We start from the raw sequence: 27,289 nt of genomic DNA, 5'->3' as shown, positions 1-27,289 counted from the left end.
GTATAAAAAAGTGGACATGGTGGGGAAGGAGAGGGGCCAGTAGACCCGTCTCATTTACCTTTTTCTATGCCTGTTTCAGGCGTAGGAAAAAGTCCAAATGTAAGACAGCGAGGAAGCCGTCTTACGTTAAGAACTGGCTCTCAAGGCCGGCGTCAGCACTCGGCATACCCGGGCAAGTGCCGGGGCCCACAGCTCCTGCGGAGGCCCACTGTACAGCTGATTATAATTGTGAAGCAGGACAGTGGCATGCTAAGGGAAGGGGGGGGGGGTGGTCCGCTTAAGGTGCCCGCTCTCAGGGGGTGCCAGAACACAGAAGCAATAAGCGCTTCCATCAATACAGAGGGGCACAGAGGACTCTATTACTATGGAGGGGGCACAGAAGACTTTATTACTATGGAGGGGGCACAGAGGGCTTTATTACTATGGAGGGGGCACAGAGGACTTTATTACTATGGAGTGGGCACAGAGGACATTTCTACTATGGAGGGGGCCCAGAGCCAGAGGGCATTACTACAATGAAGTGGGCACAGTGTGTATTATTACTGTGAAGGGGGCACAATGGGGATTTCTACTATAGAGGGGGCACAATGGGCATTACTATTGAGGGGGCACAATGGGCATTATTACTGTGAAGGGGGTACAATGGGCACTACTACTATGAAGGGGGGCACAATGGACACTACTACTACTATGAAGGGGGCACAATGAGTACTGCTACTATTAAGGGGCACAATGGGCATTATTACTGTGAAGGGGGTACAGTGTGCATTATTACTGTGAAGGGGCACAATGGGGATTTCTACTATAGAGGGGGCACAATGGGCATTATTACTGTGAAGGGGGTACAATGGGCATTACTAAAATGAAGGGGGCACAATGGGCATTATTACTGTGGAGGGATCACAGAGAGGGTGTGAGATTAAGAAGCAGCTTTCATTGCATGAATACTGTTTCATTTAAGTTCTAGACTATTGTTTTGCCACAAGAGGTCGCTGTTTCCCGTGCACAGCTCATTCTCTGCTCGCAGTAGGTAAATTGTTCTGGCTACCATTAGAGGGCGCCGTGCTGTGCAACACAGGGGTCTCAGCTTCAGCCTGAGTGTATGTAACTTTATTTCATGCTAACTGTATTTTAGAGCTGTAGGTTATATTGCTGTGTTTCAGTAAAATAAGTTTTGTTTGCAAAAGCCAGAGTCTGTGTCGCTTTCCTCACTGTGACTTCGCTGTATCCTGGGGAGCCCACGCCGGTACGCGGCTTACAACTTGGCGTAGTCGGCAGGATACAGCGACCGTTATGGTCGGGGACGTGGCGGGAAACCTTCCCCCAGCGCCAGTGGCACTGGATCAGGACCCAGCTCAGGGTGCACCAGCACAAGGCCAGCTTTTCCCCAATGCCATGCCCGCCCCAGTAGGATACATCCCCATTGGGGCGCTGCTGCGTCATCTGCCAAAGTATGACGGTAAAAACATGATGTTGCAGGAATGGACTGAAAGGGTGCGGAGCACAGTTAGAATGTGAAACCTGACCCCAAACTGCAGGCAGAAGTTGCGTTGGGAATTCTAGAGGGTAATGTTAGACGGACAGTAATGGTAAGGCCTGAATCCGAGAGGGACACCCTAGAGAAAATATTCTTCCTACTGGAGGGAGCACAATGGGGAAGGGGGGGGGGGGGGGGCGTGCTAAAGTAATGTAGCTGTGGAGCCACTTCTTCAACTGAGCACAGCGAGAGGGCGAGACCCTGATGCCGTACTCCAATGCCCTACAGGAGACGCTTAATGAAATACAGCGGCGGGACCCAGAGGCCATGGGAGTCTTCCGGGAGGTGGACCGGCTACTAAGAGATCAGTTCATAGTGGGGCCCTCCAACAAGTTCTTACAGGACAAGCTGCAAGAGATGACCCCGACGGCGGCCGACATGACATTCTACAGCGTCTACCTAGCCGCCGTGGAAAGAGAGGAAGAGCACATGCCTGTGACGGCGAGAGTAGTGGGTAGCAACCATGCTACAGGATGTCAGTCTGCATCTGAAGACTCTGATTCCTTAAAGGATGTGGTCCAGGCCCTGCGGACAGAATTGAAAGAACTGCGTCTGGAAGTGCCCCAGATGAAGGCAGGATTGCCCCGGCCTCTGGAAATGACTCCAGCGCCCCACGCCACTCAACCCAGGATAACTCAGGTGCGGGGGCACGTCAAAAGAGGGCCCCTCTGTTGGGCTTGTCGACAGTACGGCCATATAGCCAGAGAGTGCCCAGAACGGATAAAGTCCGAGCTGAACGTTAAACCTCCGACCGCCGCAGTAGCTGAGTGTACTGCGGCGGTACACCAGAAGCTAAGCCCTATGCGTGAGGAACATGACCAGTATGCCAGCAGCCCCATTATGGAAGCCGAGTTGGAAGGCAAGAAAAATTGCAGGCTAATATTCATTGAGCAGGCTGAAAACTATTGACGTAATTATCCAGCTGACCGGAGCAACAGAGTTCCCCTTCCGGTCACATAGGACGTCATTTCCTGTACCACGTGGGACGCAGCAAGAACATCCAGGGATCCAGGACGCTGCAGTGGAGAGACACGCCGAGGACCACGTAAGCACCAACGCCATCTAGGACCGGATCATCGCCTGCATACATCAGGATATTGTGAACTTAAAAATCCCTTTACAGCCGCTCCCTAAGACCTATAACTAACGGGGTAAGACTGTTCCATTTTTCAAAACAACTATTTACCCAGGACATAAGAGGATTTCCATCAGTGTTTTTGCTATTAATAGTATTATTCTATTTTTTGCAGGCCATTTTATTTTACTGCCTCACACATCGTGCACATTTATGTGTTTTAATAAGACCTCTATACAGACTGATCACCTGTATAAGTAGGCTACCCAGATTTTAGAGGGGTGTATATATAGTCCACTCGACTACCCACCTTTACAACTTGTGGCCAAGACACCACTGAATTGAAAGATTCAGTGGTGTATATGTTATATTGAACACAAAATCCCTACTGGCGATGCGGCACCGATCAGGGAACGTTACCGGCAAATCCAACCTAAAATGTACCAGGAGGTGAAGGATATGGTAGCCAGCATGTTGGAAAACCGGGTGATCCAAGAGAGTCAAAGTCCTTGGGCTGCTCCAGTAGTCTTGGTGCGAAAGAAAGATGGGAGTCTCCGGTTCTGCGTGGATTATCGGAAGCTGAATGCTCAGACCGTCTGGGATGCTTACCCACTTCCGCGAATTGAGGAGTCATTGTCAGCCCTGAGCCACGCAAAGTTCTTTTCGACTCTTGGCCTGGTCAGTGGATATTGGTAGGTTCCGGTGGCCAAGAAGGACAAAGCGAAGACGGCTTTTAGTCTACCTATGGGACTCTACGAGTTCAACTGGATGCCATATGGCCTGTCCAATGCCCCGGGAACATTCCAGTGGCTGATGGAGCACTGCCTGCAGGATCTCAACTTCAAGTCAGTATTGATATACCTGGACGACATAGTAGTGTTTGGGCCTCTTTTGAAGATCACCTCCAGAAGCTGCGACAGGTCCTAGGACAGCTACGAGACCATGGGCTCAAGATCAAGCCCAAGAACTGCCAACTGTTTCAGCAACAGATCGAGTATTTGGGACATGTGGTCACCCAGGAAGGGGTAAAGCCGTCCCATAGCAAGGTGGAAGCCGTCCAGAAGTGGCCCCAGCCACTTACACTGAGAGAGGTGCGGGAATTCGTGGGACTGGCCGGCTACTACCAGAGGTTCATACCCAAATTTGCTTATTTGGTGGGCTCGTTAAACAAATTAAGGGGCACTGCAGTTGGCCCAAAGTATTGCCCCATCGAGTGGGGATCCCGACAACAAGAGGCCATTGAAGCAGTGAAAGAGGTGCTGACCAGTGCCCCGATTCTAGCTTATGCACAGTTCGACATCCCATTTCTGTTGTACACTGACGGAAGTCTACATGGTCTGGGGGCTGTGTTATCCTAAGTCCAGGATGGACGTGAGAGAGTCATTGCCTATGGCAGCTGGTCTCTGAGGGCATCAGAGCGCAACCCTGACAACTACAGCTCCTTTAAATTTGAACTACTGCCGCTGATGTGGGCCATAACCAAAAGGTTTGCGGAGTACCTGGCAAGTGCAAAGATGACTGTGATGACAGACAACAATGCGTTAGCACATCTGGAAAATGTCAAACTTGGTGCGCTTGAGCAGAGGTGGTTGGCTCGCCTTTCTAAGTACCAATACCGCATCAAGTTTCGGTCAGGTAGGAAGAACAGCAACGCCGACACACTCTTTCGAGTTCCTGTAGGGTTGTTGGCTTAGAGTGTCGATGAGGAGCTGAGGACACTGAAACTCCTGACCTTGGTCGATTACCTGTGTTCCAGGATGTGGTGCTGGGAAAGACATTGGCCGATTGGGAAATCTAAAATGGCTGCCCGGATTTGTGGAAAGTGAAAGAATGGGTTTGGGCTAAGATCTGGCTACGGTCAGAAGAGAAAGCCCATCTGACCCCAGAGAGCGGGCTCCTGTCCAGGCCATCCGGACTTCAGCCCCTAGAGCATCTGATGATTGATTATGTGCAGACTAGATACTCTACCTCGGGACACTCGTACTGTCTAGTCATGACAGATCACTTAACAAAGTATGCAGTGGCTGTACCCACCAGAGACCAGACAGCAGAGTCGGCCGCTGAAGCGTTCTGCAAGCACTTTTTTACAGGTGTTCGGGTGTCCACGGAGAATACATTCGGACCAGGGGGTGTGTTTTCAGGGTACTCTAATGAATGAACTGTACCAGCTGTATGGGATCGAACGTTCTCGTACTACCCCATATCACCCCCAAGGAAACAGGACGTGCGAACCTTGCTCCAGATGCTGTGGACTCTGGAGGATAGCCAAAAGGCTTGGTGGCCCGAACACCTACCTGAACTGATGTGGGCCTAATATGCTCATGTTTGGGAGAGCCGGACGGGAGATTGAAGACCTCCACATGCCCGACCCAATGGAGCCACCACTGAGAAGTACCACCGCATGGGTGCCAGAGCACCTCTGCAGACTGAGAGCAATCCACAAGGTTGTGGGGGAGCGCCTGGGGCAAGTGGTACACCCCAACCCAAGGCCAGTGCAGAGTGATGGGTATGCCCCGATTGATTGGGTGATGGTCAAAGCCAAACGGCCGTCTGGGTAGTTGGATGGGAGATGGGAGGCGGTCCCATACACGGTGAAAAGGAGGGTAGACCCTGCCATCCCGGTCTATGAGGTAGAGCCAATAGGGACCCTCACAAAACTTGCACCGAAACATGTTGAGGCGCTGTCATTTTAATGAGCCAGTGTGCATGGAGGAGATCGCTCCTCATGCTCAGAGTACAGAGGAGATTCCCTGGGTGGAGGAAGACGAATGGTGTGTTGTCCCGGCCCAAGTACCCAAAGAGAGTGCTGAACAAGTAGTAGCTCCTCCCCTGACAGATGAGCCTGACGTCACCAGTGCTTCTGAGCCTTCCACTCTGCGAAGGTCAACCAGGGCCAATGCTGGTGTGCCCCCACAGCGCTATGCACAGGATGAGTTTGTATGGGGGGAGTTGCTGAGGACAACAACCTCTAGTGGGGTGGCATGTGAGATTAATAAGCAGCTTTCATTGCATGAATACTGTTCCATTTAAGTTCTAGACTGTTGTTTTATTGTTTTGCCACAAGAGGACGCTGTTTCCCATGCACAGCTCACAGCTCATTCTCTGCTCGCAGTAGGTAAATTGTTCCGGCTACCAATAGAGGGCGCCGTGCTGTGCAACACAGTGGTCTCAGCTTCAGGCTGAGTGTATGTAACCAGTGGTGTAGCTATAGGGGTTGCAACGGTCGCAATTGCGGGGCACCCAGGAGAGATGGAATCCCACCCTGCCAGACGTAAACAATGAAAGCGCTGGCTTCAGCACTGCTGCAGCGCTAGGTCCACATAGAGTGTGATGATGATTTGCATACAATACCGGGTCCGTAACACAAAGTTCACAAGTCACAAGTCAACCAATAGGGTGAGAGGGCGGGCGGAGGCAGAGCGCGTGTGCATGCAGGTGCGTGCCGTCCCGTCGGCAGACAGTGCTGTGTGTTGTACGGGGCCGGACGCTGGACGTGGATGTTTTGAGCATTTTTTCCACAATGACCTTCTGGTATTGCACCTTTTTTTGCTCGTCCTCTTAACCACCGGAATGAGAGATAAGAAGTTCTCTTTGTAGCGGGGGTCGAGAAGGGTGCACAACCAATGATCGGTGTTGGCCAACATGCATACAACGCGAGGGTTACGGGAAAGGCAGCATAACATAAAGTCAGCCATGTGTGCCAGAGTCCCAACAGACAAGACTTCGCTGTCCTCATCAGGAGGATGACTCTCAATCTCGTCATCCTCTTGCTCCTCTTCGGCCCATCCACGCTGAACAGATGGAATAAAATATCACTAAAACGTCTATACACAGAATAAAACTGTATATAAAAAATCCCAAACCGCAATATCAATTGGAGTGCAGCAGGTCTATAATGAAGTAGGTTCCAATTCACACTCAGTCCTCAATCCATAAAAAGATCGCGCAGCTCAAAATTCCTCCATAGGGAGGTTGGTAATTAGGGTACGGTGATAGTGTCTTTAAGGTGCAATAGATCACTGGATTTCAAGTTTTAGGTTCCCTTCACAATCAGATTTTTCATCTCCTGTGATACAAGAGAACTGAACATGGTGAGGTACCACAACTCTTCAATAGTCAAATATTTTTTTATTATACTCCCATAGATAAAAACAGATCCATGCATATAAAAGTGTAAAATGTTGCTGATTTATCGCCTGCCCGACCCAGGTTTCACTCTCGCTTGCTTCGTCAAGGGCTGCAACATTTTACACTTTTATATACACTTTTATTGCACCTTAAAGACACTATCAACGTACCCTTAATTATCAACATCCCTATTGAGGAATTTTGAGCTGCGCGGTCTTTTTATGGATTGAGATGGAATAAACCTGCTGTGGGTACTACCCTCTGTAGCGGAGGCAACAATCTCCTCCTCCTCCTCCTCCTCATCATCCAATTTGCGCTGAGAAGACAGACGGAGGGTGGTCTGGCTATCACCCTGTGTAATGTCTTCCCCCATTTCCACCTCTTCCACATGCAAAGCGTCCTCCGTCATTGTGAGCAGCGAGCGTTTCAGTAGACACAGAAGTGGAAGGTGATGCTGATAATAGCGGCATCGCCGCTCACCATCTGTGTTGATTCCTCAAAGTTGCGTAAAACCTCACAGAGGTCAGACATCCATGTCCACTCGTCGCTTGTGAATAGCGGAAGCTGACTGGAAAGGCGACGACCATGTTGCACTTGTTATTCCCCTACTGCCCTCTGCTGCTCACAAAGCCTGGCCAACATGTGGAACGTGGAGTTCCAGCGCGTGCTCACGTCGCACAACAATCAGTGATCTGGAAATTGCAAGCGCTGCTGCAGCGATGCCAGACCGGCGGCAGCTGTAGATGACTTTCGGAAATGGGCACACACGCGGCGCACCTTCACCAGTAGCTCAAGCAAATTGGGGTAGGTTTTGAGAAACTGCTCAACCACTAAGTTGAACACGTGGGCTAGGCTTGGGATGTGTCTGAGCTCGCCGAGACATCCTGAATGTCACAATTATTTAGGATGCGCAATTGTTATATAGGATGCCCTTGACAAAGCGCGATAGCGAAACAGACGTTGGGTATGTACTTCATATGTTCACTCAGCTCTCAGTTGTACTTGTGTGACACTTGATGCATGTTTAGCAATAAAGTTTTCTTATGGATCATTTCGTGTGGTGTTTAGTTCATTCATAGGAGTCTATGGTATTTTTACATGCGTGATATTTTGGGGTTTTGACCTTTATTAGAGTTAGTTATACAGGAGATGTAGCACAGGTAATGTCGCTGTGACCAGCAGCCAAACAATTGCACGCAATTTAGTGCACGTTGCGCTAATATATATCGGAGCCAGATAAAACAATAGTCCTTAAAAGGACTGTTGGGTCTCTAACACCTTTCAACGCTCAAGACTCCCTAAAAAAAAAAAAACACAATTACTGTCCCTACACTGTCTGTCCCTTCTGCTGCAGCTCTCCCTGACTAAGTCTGAGCCAAACCACGTGTCATCGGGTGCGACGCGTTCCAGGCAGCCAATCACTGTACCGCCAGTAACCAACATGGCTACGGCATTACAGTGAGGGCAGTACTGACCTGCATGTTTATTGGCTGTTAAAGGTGTTCAGCCAATACTAGTAGGCACATAAGGACTGATTCACATACGTATATCCGCTCTGTAGCATGCTCCGTGTAAGGTATTATACATGCAGTTTCATTGCTGTAAGCGCCGTGCAAAATGCCACAAGGGGGCCCACTGAGACTTTATCGCCCAAGGGCCCGCATGAACCTGGAGCCGGCCCTGCTGGCGCTGAATGCGCCAAAGTTATGTAGAGGCCGTCGCCTCTTCGTTAGTTTGCCGATCCACCACCAATTGTATCCCAGGGATCAGCAACCTTCGGCACACCAGCTGCTGTGAAACTACAACTCCCAGCATGTAAACATGCTCGGCTGCTCTTCTAACCCCCATAGGAGTAAATGAAGCATTCTGGGAGTTGTAGTTTCTGAACAGCTGGCGTGCCGGAGGTTGCTGATCCCTGTTGTATCCAGTCTAGACAATCCTGATCTCTAGGCTGATACATTGTAACAAGCGATCAGGGCAGGACAGAGCGTTGTGCTGCTGATGTTTTGGCCTCACAGAGGATTGCCTGGACTGGATACAGTTGTGAGCAGCTACTATCATTAGGTCAGGAGTCATCTAGAATTCTTCCAGTTAGGGCTCGTTCACACGACCGTGCCGTTTTTTGCGGTCCGCAAATTGCGGATCCACAAAACACGGATGGCGCCCGTGTGCCTTCCGCAATTTGGAGGCCTATTATAGCAATGCGCAAAACGGACAAAAATAGGGCATCTTTTATGGACCCATTGAAATGAATAGTTCTGTATACGGACAGTTTGCGGAACGCAGAAAACAGCCCATATACGTAACGCAAAATACATTCGTGTGAACGATCCCTTACTGATTGCAAGCTGAGATCTTAGGCAGAAAGTAAAGCAGAAACTGTATTAGAAAGTTGCAGAACTTTCTATTATACGATGATGAATCGTTATTTACATAGGGCTGGAGCGGAGGAGGGGAAGTTTCCATATAGTCTATAGATCCTTACATCATGTAGACGCTCGTTCACCTGCACTCCCCGCTACAGGAGGAACATGAAATATGAAGACGTCTCACACATTTATCACTTCTCCCTCTATGAGTTTTGAGTAAACAAATTGATGAAGGCTCCAGTCCTCCAGATGATGAAATCTGCCGACCGTGTCCGGCTTAACGCGATCAAAACTGCGAGGAATCCGTGAACTTCTTCAAGGATAAGCCGAGACTCTTCTGGAATTATGTGATGACTTCAAAGCTGCCGATCCAGAGACTTCAGAAGTTTATCAGGAGACGCTGCAGAGGCCGATACCAACCTCAGATTAAGGCCTCATGCACACGACCGTTGTTGCATTCCGTGTCCGTTGTTCCGTTTTTCGTGATTTTCTGTGGACCCATTGACTTTCAATGGGTCCGTTGAAAACTCGGCTAATGCACCATTTGTCATGCGCGTCCGTGATCCGTGGTTTCAGTCCGCGTCCGTTTCTTTCCTATCATTTGCATGGCAAACTTGACTTAGACTTTTTTTTTACTTTCCTTCATGTCTTGTGATCTTCCAAAAATAAAGGAAGACACACGGAAACAAAAACGGAAACGGATCACGGAACAACGGAACCCCATTTTGCGGAACGCAACACAACGGTCGTGTGCATGAGGCCTAACCGCTTTCTGCCCTTGCGTGAAGTTCAAACTCAAATAATTTCACTTTCTTACATTTTGCTGATGTAATAAAATACTGACATTTTTGAAAATGTTCTTAATTAAATCATCTCGTAGCCTCTTGAACCTTCTGCCCCTAAGAAAGGAAATAGATGTCACGTAGGGGTGGGGAGTCTCAAGCCCGTCTATAAACCATAGTAGAGAGCCGCTAAAACAGAGCTGCTGCACTCTCCCCGGTGGAATGTAATACTCCACTTCGCCTCTAGAGGCCACTGCAGGTTTCTGAAGGTTGACCTGCTCCAATCAACTGATCACCAGGTCACATCGGCCTGGATTTGCTAGACGTTGACATTTGCCCTGAGCAGTGACATTAGTCTCTCCGCTATAGGGTGTTCTTGGACGCACCATATTACTGTATAATACTGCATATGTCAGGGATGATTAACCTGTGGCCCTCCAGCTGCTCCAAAACTACAACTCCCAGTATCCCTGGACATCCTACAGCTACTAGAGCATGCTGGGAGTTGTAGTTTTGCAACAGCTGGAGGGTCGCAGGTTGAACATACGTGGTAAGGTGCTCCAAGAGGTGTTGTATGGGGTGGTTATGGGCATGATATTACATAGTTACATAGGTTAAAAAAAGATACAGGTTCATCACCACCAACATTTCTCAATCAATTATAACATTACCTGTAATTATAACCCTCAATACAATTTGCTATAAGCCTCTGACATAGTATCTGCCATCACAGCCTCCTTGGGTAGGGCTTCCATAGTGCGACTGCTCTAACTGCAAAGAATCCTTTCCTGGACAGACGCCTGCATCGCATTCCCTCCACATGTAATGAATGTGACCTGACTACACATATATGTACATGTAATGAATGTGACCTGACTACACATATATGTACATGTAATGAATGCGACCTGACTACACATATATGTACATGTAATGAACGTGACCTGACTACACATATATGTACATGTAATGAACGCGACCTGACTACACATATATGTACATGTAATGAATGCGACCTGACTACACATATATGTACATGTAATGAATGCGACCTGACTACACATATATGTACATGTAATGAACGTGACCTGACTACACATATATGTACATGTAATGAATGCGACCTGACTACACATATATGTACATGTAATGAACGTGACCTGACTACACATATATGTACATGTAATGAATGCGACCTGACTACACATATATGTACATGTAATGAATGCGACCTGACTACACATATATGTACATGTAATGAACGTGACCTGACTACACATATATGTACATGTAATGAATGCGACCTGACTACACATATATGTACATGTAATGAATGCGACCTGACTACACATATATGTACATGTAATGAACGTGACCTGACTACACATATATGTACATGTAATGAACGCGACCTGACTACACATATATGTACATGTAATGAATGCGACCTGACTACACATATATGTACATGTAATGAACGTGACCTGACTACACATATATGTACATGTAATGAACGCGACCTGACTACACATATATGTACATGTAATGAATGCGACCTGACTACACATATATGTACATGTAATGAACGTGACCTGACTACACATATATGTACATGTAATGAACGTGACCTGACTACACATATATGTACATGTAATGAATGCGACCTGACTACACATATATGTACATGTAATGAACGTGACCTGACTACACATATATGTACATGTAATGAATGCGACCTGACTACACATATATGTACATGTAATGAATGCGACCTGACTACACATATATGTACATGTAATGAACGTGACCTGACTACACATATATGTACATGTAATGAATGCGACCTGACTACACATATATGTACATGTAATGAATGCGACCTGACTACACATATATGTACATGTAATGAACGTGACCTGACTACACATATATGTACATGTAATGAACGCGACCTGACTACACATATATGTACATGTAATGAATGCGACCTGACTACACATATATGTACATGTAATGAACGTGACCTGACTACACATATATGTACATGTAATGAACGCGACCTGACTACACATATATGTACATGTAATGAATGCGACCTGACTACACATATATGTACATGTAATGAACGTGACCTGACTACACATATATGTACATGTAATGAATGCGACCTGACTACACATATATGTACATGTAATGAATGCCCCATTTGCCAGTTCTTTGTATTGACCCCACACACATATATAGAGACCTTCCATCCCATTTTATAATCTGGTTGCTGCCTTTGAATTCTTCCCATCTTTCCTATATCCCTTATAGTATGTGGAGTCCAAAACTGAACCCCATATTCAAGATGTGGCCTTATCACGGGATCTCTCTTTTTATACACCCTAAAATCTTATTTGCTCAGCTGATTTATAACCAGAATACCCAGTCCTTCTCTTCTTCTTTTGTCCCCAGTTTTATTCCATGTAATGTGGCCACTGTACTTTACACTTCCACATTACCATCCATCTGCCGCTGCAGCTTATCAAGGTTTTTCTGTAATATTTTACTTTCAATCCCGTCCACGGGATCATTAATAAAGAGACTTGGGCCTAACACAGAACTTCTGGCACAGTGCTGTGGGCTTTAGTCAGGGGCATACAAAGATCTCATAGGGCCCCATTGCAAAACTTAGCATGGGCCCTCGTATCCCGACTAGTTTCCTACATGTGCATCAAACACTCCCAGAAAATAAATTACAACTCCCCAGATTTTTTATATATTTTTTTAAAATAAATTGCAAGAAATTTTAATAAGAAAAAAATGGAAGAAAAAAGCCGCTCCGATTAAAAAACGACGTGCCATGCAGCTCTATGTGCCTCCATGGTTACAGACTACAAACCCTGTGAAGTCTGATGCTGCAGTCGGGATTTATTTCTTTTTTGTCTTGCTCTTCTTTTGCATGAGGAGGACAGAGGAAGCGGAGCCACACGTGACTGCAGGATCAGAATACACAGAGTTTGGTTAGGCTACATGCACACGACCGTGCCGTTGTCGCGGATCTGCAAAAAACAGAAGGCTCCCGTGTTGCCTTCTGCAATTTGTGGAATGGAACAGGCGCGGCAATATAAATGCCTATTCTTGTCCGCAAATCGCGACAAGAATAGGACATGTTATATTTTTTTTTGCGGTGCCACGGAACGGAGCCACGGATGCGGACAGCACACGGAGTGCTGTCCGCATCTTTTGCGGCTCCATTGAAATGAATGGGTCCGCACCCGAGCCGCCCAGACCCAAACAACGGCCGTGTGCATGAGGCCTTACAGTGAGGACACATAGGTCTACATAGGAGCTGCATACACAAAACGGTAGGAGAATTTTAATCAGAATTTTAACTGTTGCTAAATTGCCTAATTTCTTTTCTTAGATGCATTGGAACAATATGAAACGGTGCACGTGGCCATTAAATGAATACTAGTTTATATACTTAAAAAAGGAATTAGCAAAAATCTACCAATTGACAGAAATAAGGAGCCGTCGAATTTGAGTCTTGTTCATCCGAGATGATTTCTTAGAGCTCGAGTTTTCCGCTGTGAAACTTTTGCTCCTGTTTAGATTTGTAAGTATTTAGAAGACAAAGCAGACTTGTTCAGATGATGGAGAGAGATTTCGGCTTGTGGTTGAGGCTTTGAAGTCAGTCTGCTCCAGGAGAGTCCTGAGGAGGCGTCCGAGCGCTGAGGTCATCAGTTGGACATTTTCAGTTGAAATCTTAACCCTATTACTTCAATTTCTTTAATACCTTAAGGGTCCATTCACGCGTCCGTAGTGTATTAAGGATCCGCAATACACCCGGCCGGCAACCCCCTAGAACTGCCTATTCTTGTCCGCAATTGCGGACAAGAATGGGACATGTTCTATTTTTTGGGCGGAGCCGCGGCCCAGAAGTTCAGGGTGGTTGAGCTCTGGAAATGCAGATGCGGAGAGCACATAGTGTGCTCTCCGCATCCATTCCTGCCCCATTGAATGGGTCCGCACCCGTTCCCGATATTGCGGGAACGGGATGCGGACCCATTTGCGGAAATTCCCTGATAAACCAGCCACAGTGCCTTGTAGGACTAGCTCAGCTCAGTATAATGATGCTTTTCAGTGAGTCTTCTGTTGCTTCATTCTGGAGAAAAAAAAAGTGCTTTTAAAACAGATGCAAATGATCAGGTAAGTGCACCAAGGGCGGGTACAAGCCACTATGTGCACCCTTGCTCTTCCTGCTTCCTCAGCCAGTCTCTCCCTCTCCTTCTTCATTGACAGGGGAGATGACTATCCAGGAACCTGGCCTTGTTGGTCAAGTAGAAGAAGCAGGAGGAGCAGCATTGCACTGGGCCGGACCTTGGTGCACTCATGTGCTCATTTGCATATACATTATATAATATCTTTTCTCCAGAATGAATCGCTAAGTGAAAGATATCATTGCATACAGCTGAGCTAACCCTACCTGGCACTGTGTCGGCACATAAAGGGGCATTATACTGTGTTGGGGGCACATAAGGCGGTATTATAATTTATTGTGGAAACTAAGGGGGTATCATGTTGTGTCAAAGTCACATAAGGGTGCATTAAGCTGTACTGAGGGGCCAGTAAGGGGACACCATAGTGCCATAGTTACCCCCATACATAACTTTGGGGACCTAAAAAAGCCAAATCTGCCCTTGCTCAAGAATCCAGAAACTGTTCTGTCTACAGATGGATGTCTACTACATTACTATAAAAAATAAAATAAAAATATCCAGTATGAAATACAAGTTCCAAGGCATATACAATAACACAGACAACCAGAAGAACCCATGCAATAAATGTATAGGATCATGTATGATGACCAATGTGGGCTACAAAAAAAAAAAAGAACAAAAACTACAGGGGAATTGCTTCTTCTGCATAAAAAAAAAAAAAATAATTGAAAAACGACTGCACCTACATCAAGTATGACTCGACCCCTCAAAAATAAAAACATCATACAGTTACTTTAAACAAAAACAAATCTTGCAACCTTCATATGCAAGGTTCTCAAAGGGATAAAGTTGTTTAAAAATGCAACATTGTTGCTATTGTTGACTGTTGCTTTTTCTAAAAACAAGTAGGAAATAGATTTTTTGGTATCTGCTTTGAACACATTTAATGTATAAACTTCTGGTCGTGCTGATCACTGAAGGTCATTTAGCAAAGTTCAAAACCAAAAATGTATCCCGCGTCTCCTTCCTTTACACCGCAGATCGGCCATTGTTCGCTGCTCTGCGTAGACCTGACATTTCTGGGCATGTTGCAGCTTATGTCGTGTTCTGTTGATGGGGGTGGGGGGATTTGTGCCTGTACCCGCTCATACAGGAAACAGTTATCAAAAATTAAGTGTCATTTTTGTGGATTACTAGAATCCTTCATCTTCTTCATTTTACAAAACCTCATGACCTCAACAATTCCTGAGACCCCCACAATTATCCATCAGGACCTTCCTGTCAGTAATGATGGCTTCCACCCTCCTATGGGCTATGAAGTTTAGGATAATATTACAGACAGCCCCATAAGTTGCTCTCATAATCCCATATCACTGCACAGGTGAAAGGTAGAAGTGACACTCATAGCCACAAGAATGGTCCTTGCTCCAATGCAATTATCATCGCTCGCCTGGGGTTCAGCTAAAATTACTGTTCCTATGACATGATAATGATATACATTGGGTTACATTGCCGGTGGGGGGAGTACATTTTGCATATGCCTTGTGGCTAAAAACACTTCATTTAGCCCAAAGAGATATTTACAGCCTGTCAGAAAAGATTAAACTTTTACAAAACTTCCCAAATGGACTTAAATGTCTCTGTCAGAACAAGTCACGGACTGGGGCCGAGGGCTAAGAAATGTATCAACCATTAGGCCTCTTTCAGACGGGCGAGTATTCCGCACGGATGCGATGCATGAGTTGAACACATTGCACCCGCACTGAATCCCGACCCATTCATTTCTATGGGGCTGTTCACATGAGCGGTGATTTTCACGCATCACTTATGCGTTGCGTGAAAATCGCAGCATGCTCTATTTTGTGCGTTTTTCACGTAACGCAGGCCCCATAGAAATGAATGGGGTTGCGTGAAAATCGCAAGCATCCACAAGCAAGTGCGGATGCGGTGCGAATTTCACGCACAGTTGCTAGGAGACGATCGGGATGGAGACCCGATCATTATTATTTTCCCTTATAACATGGTTATAAGGGAAAATAATAGCATTCTGAATATAGAATACATAGTACAATAGCGCTGGAGGGGTTAAAAAAATAAAATAAAAATTAACTCACCTTAGTCCACTTGATCGCGCAGCCCGGCATCTTGTCTGTCTCCTTTGCTGAACAGGACCTGTGGTGACGTCACTCCGGTCATCACATGTTCCATCACATGATCTTTTATCATGGTGATGGATCATGTGATGACCGGAGTGACGTCACCACAGGTCCTGTTCCTGCAATGAATGCTCACCACAGGTCCTGTTCAGCAAAGGAGACAGAAGGGAAGCCGGGCTACGCGATCAAGTGGCTACGCGATAAGGTGAGTTAAATTACTTTATTTTTATTTTTTAACCCCTCCATCCGTATTGTACTATGTATTCTGTATTCAGAATGCTATTATTTTCCCTTATAACCATGTTATAAGGGAAAATAATACAATCTACAGAACACCGATCCCAGACCAGAACTTCTGTGAAGAAGTTCGGGTCTGGGTACCAAACATGAGCGATTTTTCTCACGCGAGTGCAAAACACATTACAATGTTTTGCACTCGCGCGGAAAAATCGCGACTGTTCCCGCAACGCACCCGCACATTTTCCCGCAACGCCCGTGTGAAAGAGGCCTAAATGTTGGGAGGAAAATGTTCATTCTGTGGAATCACTGATTAAAGAGATGTATCTATCACAGCCAGCTCCAGTGTCCCCATGACAACACTTTGTGTCCTTTGTCCAGGCAGTTCATCCTTCTCATGTGCGAACACTGGGAAATATCTTTGCGAGCTGGAATACAGTTTGGATGTGGATGCAGAGGGCGAGTTAGGGCCACATATTAGACAGGAAGTCACCAGGACACTGGAGCAGAGGGGGAGGCAGTGGATCTGGCAGAGTGATCCGGCAAGCAGTTCCGTCGCCGACTGATGGCATTTGTAAGACTGATCTGGATTCTGATCAGTCTTAGGGCTTGTTCACACGACCGTTGGTGTCCTGTGCCCGTGCTGTGAACCGCAAATTGCGGTCCGCAATGCACGGACACCTTCCGTGGGGCAGGATCATGGGGATCGCAGACCCATTCACTTGAATGGCTCCACGATCCCTCCGTTCCACAAAAAGATAGAACATGCTCTATCTTTTTGCAGTGCAGAGGCACAGAACGGAAATCCAAAAAGCACTCCGTGGTGCTTCCGTAGTGTTCCGTTCTGTGCTTCCGTTCCGCATCTCCGGATTTGCGGACCCCTTGAAATGAATGAGTCCGCGTCCGTGATGCGAAATGACAACTGAACGGAGTCCGTGTATTGCGGATCTGCAAATGCGGTCTGCAATACGGGAACGGGACACCAATGGTTGTGTGAACGAGCTCTTAAAAATGCCTGATCAGTCAGAGAAATGCATTGAAATGCTGGATCCGTCTTTCCGGTGTCATCCAGAAAAACTGATCCGGCATTTATTTTTTTCACCTTTTTTTCGGTCTGCGCATGCGCAGACAGGAAGGATGGATCTGGTGTTCCGCTATTTTAAATTCCGGATCCTTCACTAATACATCCCTATGGAAAAAAATGCTGGATCCGGCATTCAGTCAAGTCTTCAGTTTTTTGGGCCGCAGATAAAATCGTAGCATGCGGCGGTATTATCTCCGTCCTGATCAGTCAAAAAGACTGAACTGATGCATCCTGAACAGATCGCTCTCCGTTCAGAATGCATGGGGATATGCCTGATCAGTTCTTTTCCGGTATTGAGCCCCTAGGACGGAACTCAGTGCCGGAAAAGAAAAACACAAGTGTGAAAGTGCCCTGAAGCGCAATGAGGGCCTTGATATCATTTTTGGAATTCTTCTTTAAAGTGAACGTCCACATTTTTTATCTGAACTGATTAAATCCTCACTACATCTTTAGAGCAGACGGAGCTCTGTTTGTCCAATAAAGAGCTCCAAATTCCCGGCATAGACAAAAAGTGAGAACTGATACAATTCTTGCTTCCCGTAGCTACCACTAGGGGCACCTAGGAGCTTAATGCATATTGTTTGGTATCTTGTCAGCTCCCCCTAGTGGAGGCTTCAAGCAGCAGGAATTTTATCATTAAACACTATGTTCAGAAAAATTAACCTCCAACCGCTATAAAGATATATATTAAGATATTACTCAGTACAGAACATTGGACCTTAACTGAAATGGCGTGAAAAGGTGGACATTCCCTGCAACTGTTAATTAAAATGTAACGGTTTTTCTTTTGCTTAGGGTTATGGCATTTAGCTTTACCCCAAAGTGTGACCTGATGCCACCTCCCTGGAGATTTCAAGATGTCCTCTGCTAAGCTGCAGGTGAAGCCAGGACGATTGCTCCTAAGCGCAGTTGACACAGGCGGCTGTTTACTCCTGCCGACATGCAGAGCAATAGCCTCAGCTTGCATTGGAAATACTTGGCTGCTTTCTTCCTAAAACAGTGCCACATCTGTCCATGGGTTGTGTCTGGTTTTGCAGCTCTGCAACATTGAATTGTGTCTGAATTGCAATACCACATATAACCTATGGTCAGGTGTGGCGCTGTTTCTGGAAGCAGACCTGTCATTCAAATCCTGCACAAGCCATGGTAGACTCCATGTAAGGCACTGAAACCAACATAATCCGTTTTATAATTTTAAAAAGAGTTGTTTAGTATTGGAAAAACATGGCTGCTTTCTTCCAAAACAGCTGCAGACACAACCTATGGCCAGATGGGGCGCTGTTTCTGATATTGCAGCTTATTCCCATGTACTTCAGTGGAGCCGAGTCGTATTACCAGACACAACCTGTGGACAGGGGGGGCGCTGTTTCTGATATTGCAGCTCATTCCCATGTACTTCAGTGGAGCTGAGTCGTATTACCAGACACAACCTGTGGACAGGGGGGGCTCTGTTTCTGATATTGCAGCTCATTCCCATGTACTTCAGTGGAGCTGAGTCGTATTACCAGACACAACCTGTGGACAGGGGGGGGCGCTGTTTCTGATATTGCATCTCATTCCCACGTACTTCAGTGGAGCTGAGTCGTATTACCAGACACAACCTGTGGACAGGGGGGGGGCGCTGTTCCTGATATTGCAGCTCATTCCCACGTACTTCAGTGGAGCTGAGTCGTATTACCAGACACAACCTGTGGACAGGTGGGGCGCTGTTTCATATATTGCAGCTCATTCCCATGTACTTCAGTGGAGCTGAGTCGTATTACCAGACACAACCTGTGGACAGATGGGGCGCTGTTTCTGATATTGCAGCTCATTCCCATGTACTTCAGTGGAGCTGAGTCGTATTACCAGACACAACCTGTGGACAGGTGGGGCGCTGTTTTCTAATCCTGTAAAACCCCAAAAGTCACTGTTTGTGTTGCAGTGGAAACTGTTACCATCAGCAGGTCGATACTGTAACACATTGCAATGGAAATCCTAATCTATTTATGTTACGATTATCTTGTCAGGTGACAATTATTGCATCTTTAGTTACAAGATTTTTTCAGTCCCGGAAAGTGGAAAGTCATGAAATCTACGGCCCCTGGAGGGTTCCTGGCCGGACCCTCCCCAGCACTCGCTACATAGTCACGGATTTCATCATTTCACATTTAATTCTGTTTTTTCTGCCTGTATAATTGCGTCCCGCATCAGCATTTTCCTCCGTGCGTCGTGTGGATTTTCCACCCAGAAATGTAAACATTTATTCCTCCGACTTCCAACAGTTTAGATCCAGTCTTTTTTTTTCTTCTGTGCAAGAGCAAAAGAGAGGCCCGAAGCCTCAGATAAAAGGGATTTTCGTTAAACAATTTCAATGTATTCACCACGGTCACATTTTGAAGGAATTCCAAACATTCCACGGCAGAATTTATGCTTTCTGAAGCCGCCAAACCAATAATAAACCGCACCTGAGCAGGAAACCCTGGGTTCCTACGCGCCTTCCCTACAAAGCTTTGCCTTCATTTTTTTTTTCTTTTGATTGTTTTTACAATGTTATGAGATTTTTGGGGAAATTTTGATTAACTCCAAATCTGTCAGTTTTTTGATAAACCAATCAGCTGTTTAGTTTACCGACCACCTTTAAGGATTTTTGCGATTTCTTTTCAGAATAAAACTGCCCGAATGAGCATCACAAAAACCCAAAACATTCTTTTAAAGAAAAAAATACTTTGGTATCTACAGTATAAGGCCCCATGCACACGGCCGTGTTTCACAGCCGTGTGCGGGCCGTGGAACCGCGGCCTGGATCCCTCCTGAGAGCAGGAGCGCACTGCGTCACTGGTTGCTATGACGCCGTGCGCTCCCTGCTGCCGGCACAGTACAGTGAAAACACGGCCTAAGGCCTCATGCACACGACCGTTGTGTGCATCCGCGGCCGTTGTTCCGTTTTCAGTTTTTTTCCACAGACCCATTGACTTTCAATAGGTCCGTGGAAAAATCGGAAAATGCACTGTTTGGCAGCCACATCCGTGATCCGTGTTTCCTGGCCGTGAAAAAAATATGACCTGTCCTATTTTTTTCACGGCCAACGGTTCACGGACCCATTCAAGTCAATGGGTCCGTGAAAAATCACGGATGCACACAAGATTGTCATCCGCGTCCGTGATCCGTGTCTGTTTTTTCCTATCATTTCAAAGGCAAACTTGACTTAGATTTTTTTGTTCATTTTTCGTGTCCGTAGATCCTCCAAAAATCAAGGAAGACCCACGGCCGAAAAAACGGACACGGATCACGGAACAACGGAAACTGTTTTTGCGGACCGCAAAAAAAAAGTCCGTGTGCATGAGGCCTAAGGATCACCCTTAGGGCTCATGCACATGAACGTTTTTTTTTTTGTCCACATCTGATCGACCTTTTATGTGGGTCGGATGCGGACCAATTCACTTCAATGGGGCCGCAAAAGATGCGCCAGCGGTGTGTATGAGCGTAAGGCCTTATGCACATGACCGTTTTTCAGGTTCAGTTTTTGCGGCTCGGGTGCGGACCCATTTACTTTAATGGGGCCGCAAAAGATGCGGACGGCACTCCGTGTTCTGTCTGCATCCGTTGCTCCATTCCGAGGCCCCGCAAAAAAAATATAGCATGTCCTATTCTTGTCCGTTTTGCTGGCAAGAATAGGCATTTCTACAATGGCCCACCTGTTCTGTTCCACAAATTGCGGAAGGCACACAGACGGCTTCCGTTTATTGCGGATCCACGGTTTGCGGACAGCAAAAAATGTCACGGTCGCATGCATGTAGCCTAAGCCTTCTTTCACACAAACGTGTGCGCTCCATGGCTGTATTACGGACCGCATTTGCGGATTTGCAATACACGGGCGCCGTTCCGTGGGCATTCCACATCATGGATGCGGACCCATTCACTTGAATGGGTCCGCAAATCCAGAGATGCGGAACGGAAGCACGGAACGGAACACTACGGAAGCACTACGGAGTGCTTCCGTGGGGTTTCGTCCTGTATTTCCGTTCCGCAAAAAGATAGAACATGTCCTATCTTTTTGCGGATCGTGGACCCATTAAAGTGAATGGGTCCGCGATCCGCTGCGGCTGCAGCACGACCACGGGGCGCACACGTTCACGTGCAAGAGGCCTAATACAGCATCAGCAAAGTCAATGAGATGTAACAAATCTCGGATACGCTTTGCTTTTTTATTCCGTGCCGAATTTGACCTATTGTGTTGATTTTAAAATCTTCAACATGTCTATTGTTTGCACGACCCCGCACCTTCTGTATAGTGGTTTTCCCATAGACGTATGAAAATCCGTAACCAAAACTGCTTAAAAACCCCACAAATAATGCACCAAAAATAACAAATAGCGCAGATTTATGTGTGTTGTTTGTGCGGATTTCATGTGGATTTTCGGCACCGTGCAGGTATCACTAGGCCTCATTCACACCAGCGTATTTACAGTCCGTACATGCCACCGATTCACATACCGGAATACGCTGCTAATGTTAATGAATAGAGCTGTTCACATGGCCGTATAATTTCCGTCAGTATTTGAATTCCACAGCATGTCCGAGTTTTGTGCGTATTTGTTTCCAGTCTAAGGCCTCTTGCACACAAACGTATTTTATTTCCGTTTTTGCAGTTTCCATTTGCAGTCTGTATATGGAACCATTAATTTCAATGGGTCCGCAAAAAAAAACGGAAGGTACTCCGTGTGCATTCCGTTTCCGTATTTCTGTATTTCCTTTAAAAGATAGAACTTGTCCTATTATGGTCCGCAGTACGGACAAGGATAGGACTGTTCTATTAGGGGCCAGCTGCTCCATTCCGCAAAAAATTTAATGCACGCGGATGTCATCCGTATTTTTTGCGGACCGCAAAATACATACGGTTGTGTGCAATGGAGTGTATCAGAAATGCAGGTAGGAAAAAACACGTGTGTAAATCCTGACAAATCCTGAAGCAATACTGATGACAATACTAATGGTGTGGGCTCATTCACACGAACGTTAGCCGCCCGTGCTGCAGAAATTGCATGGGCAGCGGCTGTGTGAATCCCGTATGGCAGCGTGGACCCAGTGACACGAATGGGTCTGTGATCTGCAATATACAGCAAAAGATGAGACATGTCCTTTCTGTTGTGGTGCGGAGGCACGGACCAAAAAGCCCACAGAAGCGCTTCCGAGAGCTTCCGATCCGTATCTTGCAGACACATTCAAGTCAATGGGTCTGCATCCGTTATACAGAATTCACACGGCCAGCGCCCATATGTTGCAGAATCGCCGCTTGTGGTCCACAATACAGGCATGCACGGCTTATGGTTTTGTGAATGAGCCCTATATCATCAGGAATCCGTGCCTGAGGGCTCATGCACACGACCGCATGTATTCTTCGGTCTGCAAAAAATGGATCAACAAAAAATACAGATGACGTCCATGTGCATTCCGTATTTTGCAGAACGGAACAGCCGGCCCCTGATAGAACATCCTATCCTTGTCCGTAATGCGGACAATAATAAGACATGTTCTATTATTTTGCAGAATGGACATACGGAAATTGAATGCACATGGAGTAACATGGATTATTTATTTTTTTGCGGACCCATTGGAAGGAATATTTCCGCGTATGGTAAGACACGGAAAGAAAATTTGTTCGTGTGCATGAGCCCTAAGGCGTACTGAAGGATTACAATACACTCGTGTGAAAGGCCAAAAAATTCACAAAAAAACACAACAAAACTGTTTTATGTGCGTTTTTTGCTCTCTCTTTTAAATCTGCTGTTAATTGACTTGCTGTGGATGTGAAATCCGCAACGCCGCACGTTTTTTTTTTTTTTTTACCTAGTGTGGATGAGAATTCAGAAATTCTCGTCCTCTTTGCCGATACTGTACAACGCTGAAGTTTTGTCGTGCACAAATCCAAGATGGCAAATCCGCAGCTGACCGGCCTTAGGGCTCATTCACATGACCGTGGTTTGGTTCCGCATCCGAGATACATTTTTTGCGGCTCGGGTGCGGACCCATTCATTTCAATAGGGCTGGGGCCGCAAAAGATGCGGACAGCACTCTGTGTACTGTCCGCATCCGTTGCTCCGTTCCGTGGCCCTGCAAAAATGATAGATCATGTCCTATTCTCTGCCGTTTTGCGGACAAGAATAGGCATTTCTATAATGGGCTGTCTGTTCCGCAAATTGCAGAAGGCACACGAGCAGCATCCGTGTTTTGCAGCTCTGCAATTTGCGTAGCGCAAAACACGGCACGATCGTGTGAATGAGCCCTTAGACCATATTCACCTGCTTCAGATCTCTTCTGGAAATTTCTACAACTGTCCCACTCATCTGAATGGAGTTTGCAGAGACCACAGTTGCCACAGTTGCAAATTTCTGCCACATATAAACTTACCATAAGGCCTCTTGTACACGAAGATGCGCGAAGGCACGAACACCCACCGTGCGGCAGCCCATTCACTTTAATGGGTCAGCGATCCGGCCGTTCCACAAAAAGATAGGACATGTTCTATCTTTTTGCGGAACTGAAGTACAGGACGAAACCCCACTCCGTAGTGCTTCCATAGGGCTCCGTTCCGCACCATTCCGCATCTCTGTATTTGCGGACCCATTGAAGTGAATGGGTCCGCATCCGTGATGCGGAATGCACACGGAACAGTGCCCATGTATTGCGGATCCACAAATGCGGTCCGCAATACGGCCACGGGGGATGTCCAGAATTGGAAAAACGTGGCTGCTTTCTTCCAGAAACAACGCCATACCTGTCCATTGATTGTGTCTTGTATTGCAACTCTGCTCCATTGGCGCGAGTAGGGGTGAACTGTAATACCACACACAACCTGTGGACAGGTGGGGTGCTGTTTGTGGAAGAAAGTAGCCATGTTTTTCTGACAACCCCTTTAAGGCTATGCTCTCTAAGTTTATTAATAAGGTGCAGAATATTCCGCTGTGCTATTTTTAATGCGGTTTTCTGTTTTGGTGCAGATTTTGATGTGGATTTTGATGCATTTTTAGACGTCAGACAGAATCGGCACCAGGAATGGACAGGTTCCTTTTTTTATTGTGACATGAAAATCAACAGCATGGAGTCAGATTGGGAGTGGATTCAGGGTGTGCAAAATGCAACAAAATTGGGGATCATCTGCCACATGAGCGCGGCTCAGGCCATCTTCACGCCCCTCATTCTGGATGGGGCTGCTACAAATTCAAATGAATGAAACTGATTTTCACAAAGTTTCAAAAACATTCAACTAAAGAGCCTCGTTAAAGGTCTATGGGGGGGATGATTGACCTTTCAACAAAGTGTTTTATATTAAACCAAACAGATCTGCTGACAATATGATGTTCTTCTCGATGTTTGTGATGAAGGACGATGAATAGACTCGCCGGGCACACGGCGTAGAGATGGTTTCCAGCGTCACATTCAATGATTATCACAGAAACCTCAAGATCTTATCCAGATGTGTTGTCCTCATTATCCAAATCCCAAGGATCAGGGTTTCGTAGTCTCACTTTCAATGTTTTTGTATTTCCCATAATTCCTTCTGTGTAGATACATCTGCTACTTGGGTCACACGGGAGAAGCTGAACGGTGTCCAGACTTCAGTCTGATCCAGTAATTATTTTTGCCTTCGCTCTATAGTGAACCCTCTGCAGAGCACTCAGGCCTTTTCGGAGGGGTACGGCTTACCGTCACCGGTAACGTCCAGGATAAACCCCATGCTATTGCACCTTTGCCGTCCAATTCTGTGCCTTACCCCCTGGACCTCTGTCTGTGCCTCCAACCTGTTAAGGGCTCATGAACACGAACAGATTTTCTTTCCGTGTTCGTTCCGTTGTTTTTTTTGCGAACTGTATGCGGAACTATTCATTTCAATGGATCCACAAAAAAACAGAAGTTACTCATTGTGCATTCCGTTTCTGTATGTCCATATGTCCGTTCCACAAAAAAATAGAACATGTCCTATTATTGTCAACATTACGGACAAGGATAGGACTGTTCTATTAGGGGCCAAAATCCACACGGATGCCATCCGTATTTTTTGCGGAACTGTTTTTGCGGACCGTAAAATACATACGGTCGTGTGCATGAGCCCTTAAGGCCCCTTTCACACGGGCGAGTTTTCCGTGCGGGTGCGATGCGTGAGTTGAACGCATTGCACCCGCACTGAATCCTGACCCATTCATTTCTATGAGGCTGTGCACACGAGCGGTGATTTTCACGCATCACTTGTGCGTTGAGTGAAAATCGCAGCATGCTCTATATTGTCCGATTTTCACGCGACGCAGGCCCCATAGAAGTGAATGGGAAGCGTGAAAATCGCATAGCATCCGCAAGCAAGTGCGGATGCGGTGCGATTTTCACGCATGGTTGCTAGGTGACAGTCTATTCACTGTATTATTTTCCCTCATAACATGGTTATAAGTGAAAATAATAGCATTCTGAATACAGAATGCATAGTATAATAGTGCTGGAAGGGTTAAAAAATAAATAAAAAAAGTTAACTCACCTTCTCCTCTTGATCGCGTAGTTCCCGCTCTCTTTACTTCTTGAATGATGAGCTGTGGGCTAAAGGACCTGTGGTGACATCAGATCACATGCTCCATCACCACGGTGATGGACCATGTGATTGGAGCATGTGATCTGACGTCACCACAGGTCATTTAGCCCACAGCTCATCATTCAAGAAGTAAAGAGACTGGGAACTACGCGATCAAGAGGAGAAGGTGAGTTAACTTTTTTTTTTTTTTAACCCCTCCAGCACTATTATACTATGTATTCTGTATTCAGAATGCTATTATTTTCCCTTATAACCATAGCATAATAGCATTCTGAATACAGAATGCATAGTAAAAGAGCGCTAGAAGGGTTAAAAAAATTTTTAACTCACCTTAGTCCACTTGATCGCGAAGCCCGGCATCTCCTTGTGTCTCCTTTGTTGAATAGGACCTGTGGTGAGCATTAAATACAGGTAAAGGACCTTTGATGAAGTCACTCCGGTCATCACATGGTCTTTTACCATGGTGAATCACCATGGTAAAAGATCATGTGACGTACCATGTGATGACCGGAGTGACGTCATCAAAGGTCCTTTACCTGTATTTAATGCTCACCCCATGTCCTATTCAACAAAGGAGACACAAGGAGATGCCGGGCTTCGCGAACAAGTGGACTAAGGTGAGTTAAATTATTTTTTTTTTTTTAACCCCTCTAGCGCTGTTTTACTATGTATTCTGTATTCAGAATGCTATTAATTTCCCTTATAACCATGTTATAAGGGAAAATAATAATGATCGGGTCTCCATCCCGATCGTCTCCTAGCAACCGTGCGTGAAAATCGCACCGCAGCCGCACTTGCTTGCGGATGCTATGCGATTTTCAGGCTTCCCATTTACTTCTATGGGGCCTGCGTCGCGTGAAAATCGGACAATATAGAGCATGCTGCGATTTTCACTCAACGCACAAGAGATGCTTGAAAATCACCGTTCATGTGCACAGCCCCATAGAAATGAATGGGTCCGGATTCAGTGCGGGTGCAATGCGTTCAACTCACGCATCGCATCCGCACGGAATACTCGCCCGTGTGAAAGGGGCCTTACAGTGTAACTGGTGGGAACGATGGGGGAAATGTACCAAACCTTGTGCCTGAGACGCACCAGATTTATTAAAGGGTTTGAGCAATTTCCCAGGGGATTTTTTAAATGGACTCTCCATACATG

Source organism: Bufo gargarizans, chromosome 7, assembly GCF_014858855.1.
Source record: "Bufo gargarizans isolate SCDJY-AF-19 chromosome 7, ASM1485885v1, whole genome shotgun sequence".
Taxonomy (NCBI): domain Eukaryota; kingdom Metazoa; phylum Chordata; class Amphibia; order Anura; family Bufonidae; genus Bufo; species Bufo gargarizans.
This window is presented reverse-complemented; position numbering follows the sequence as displayed.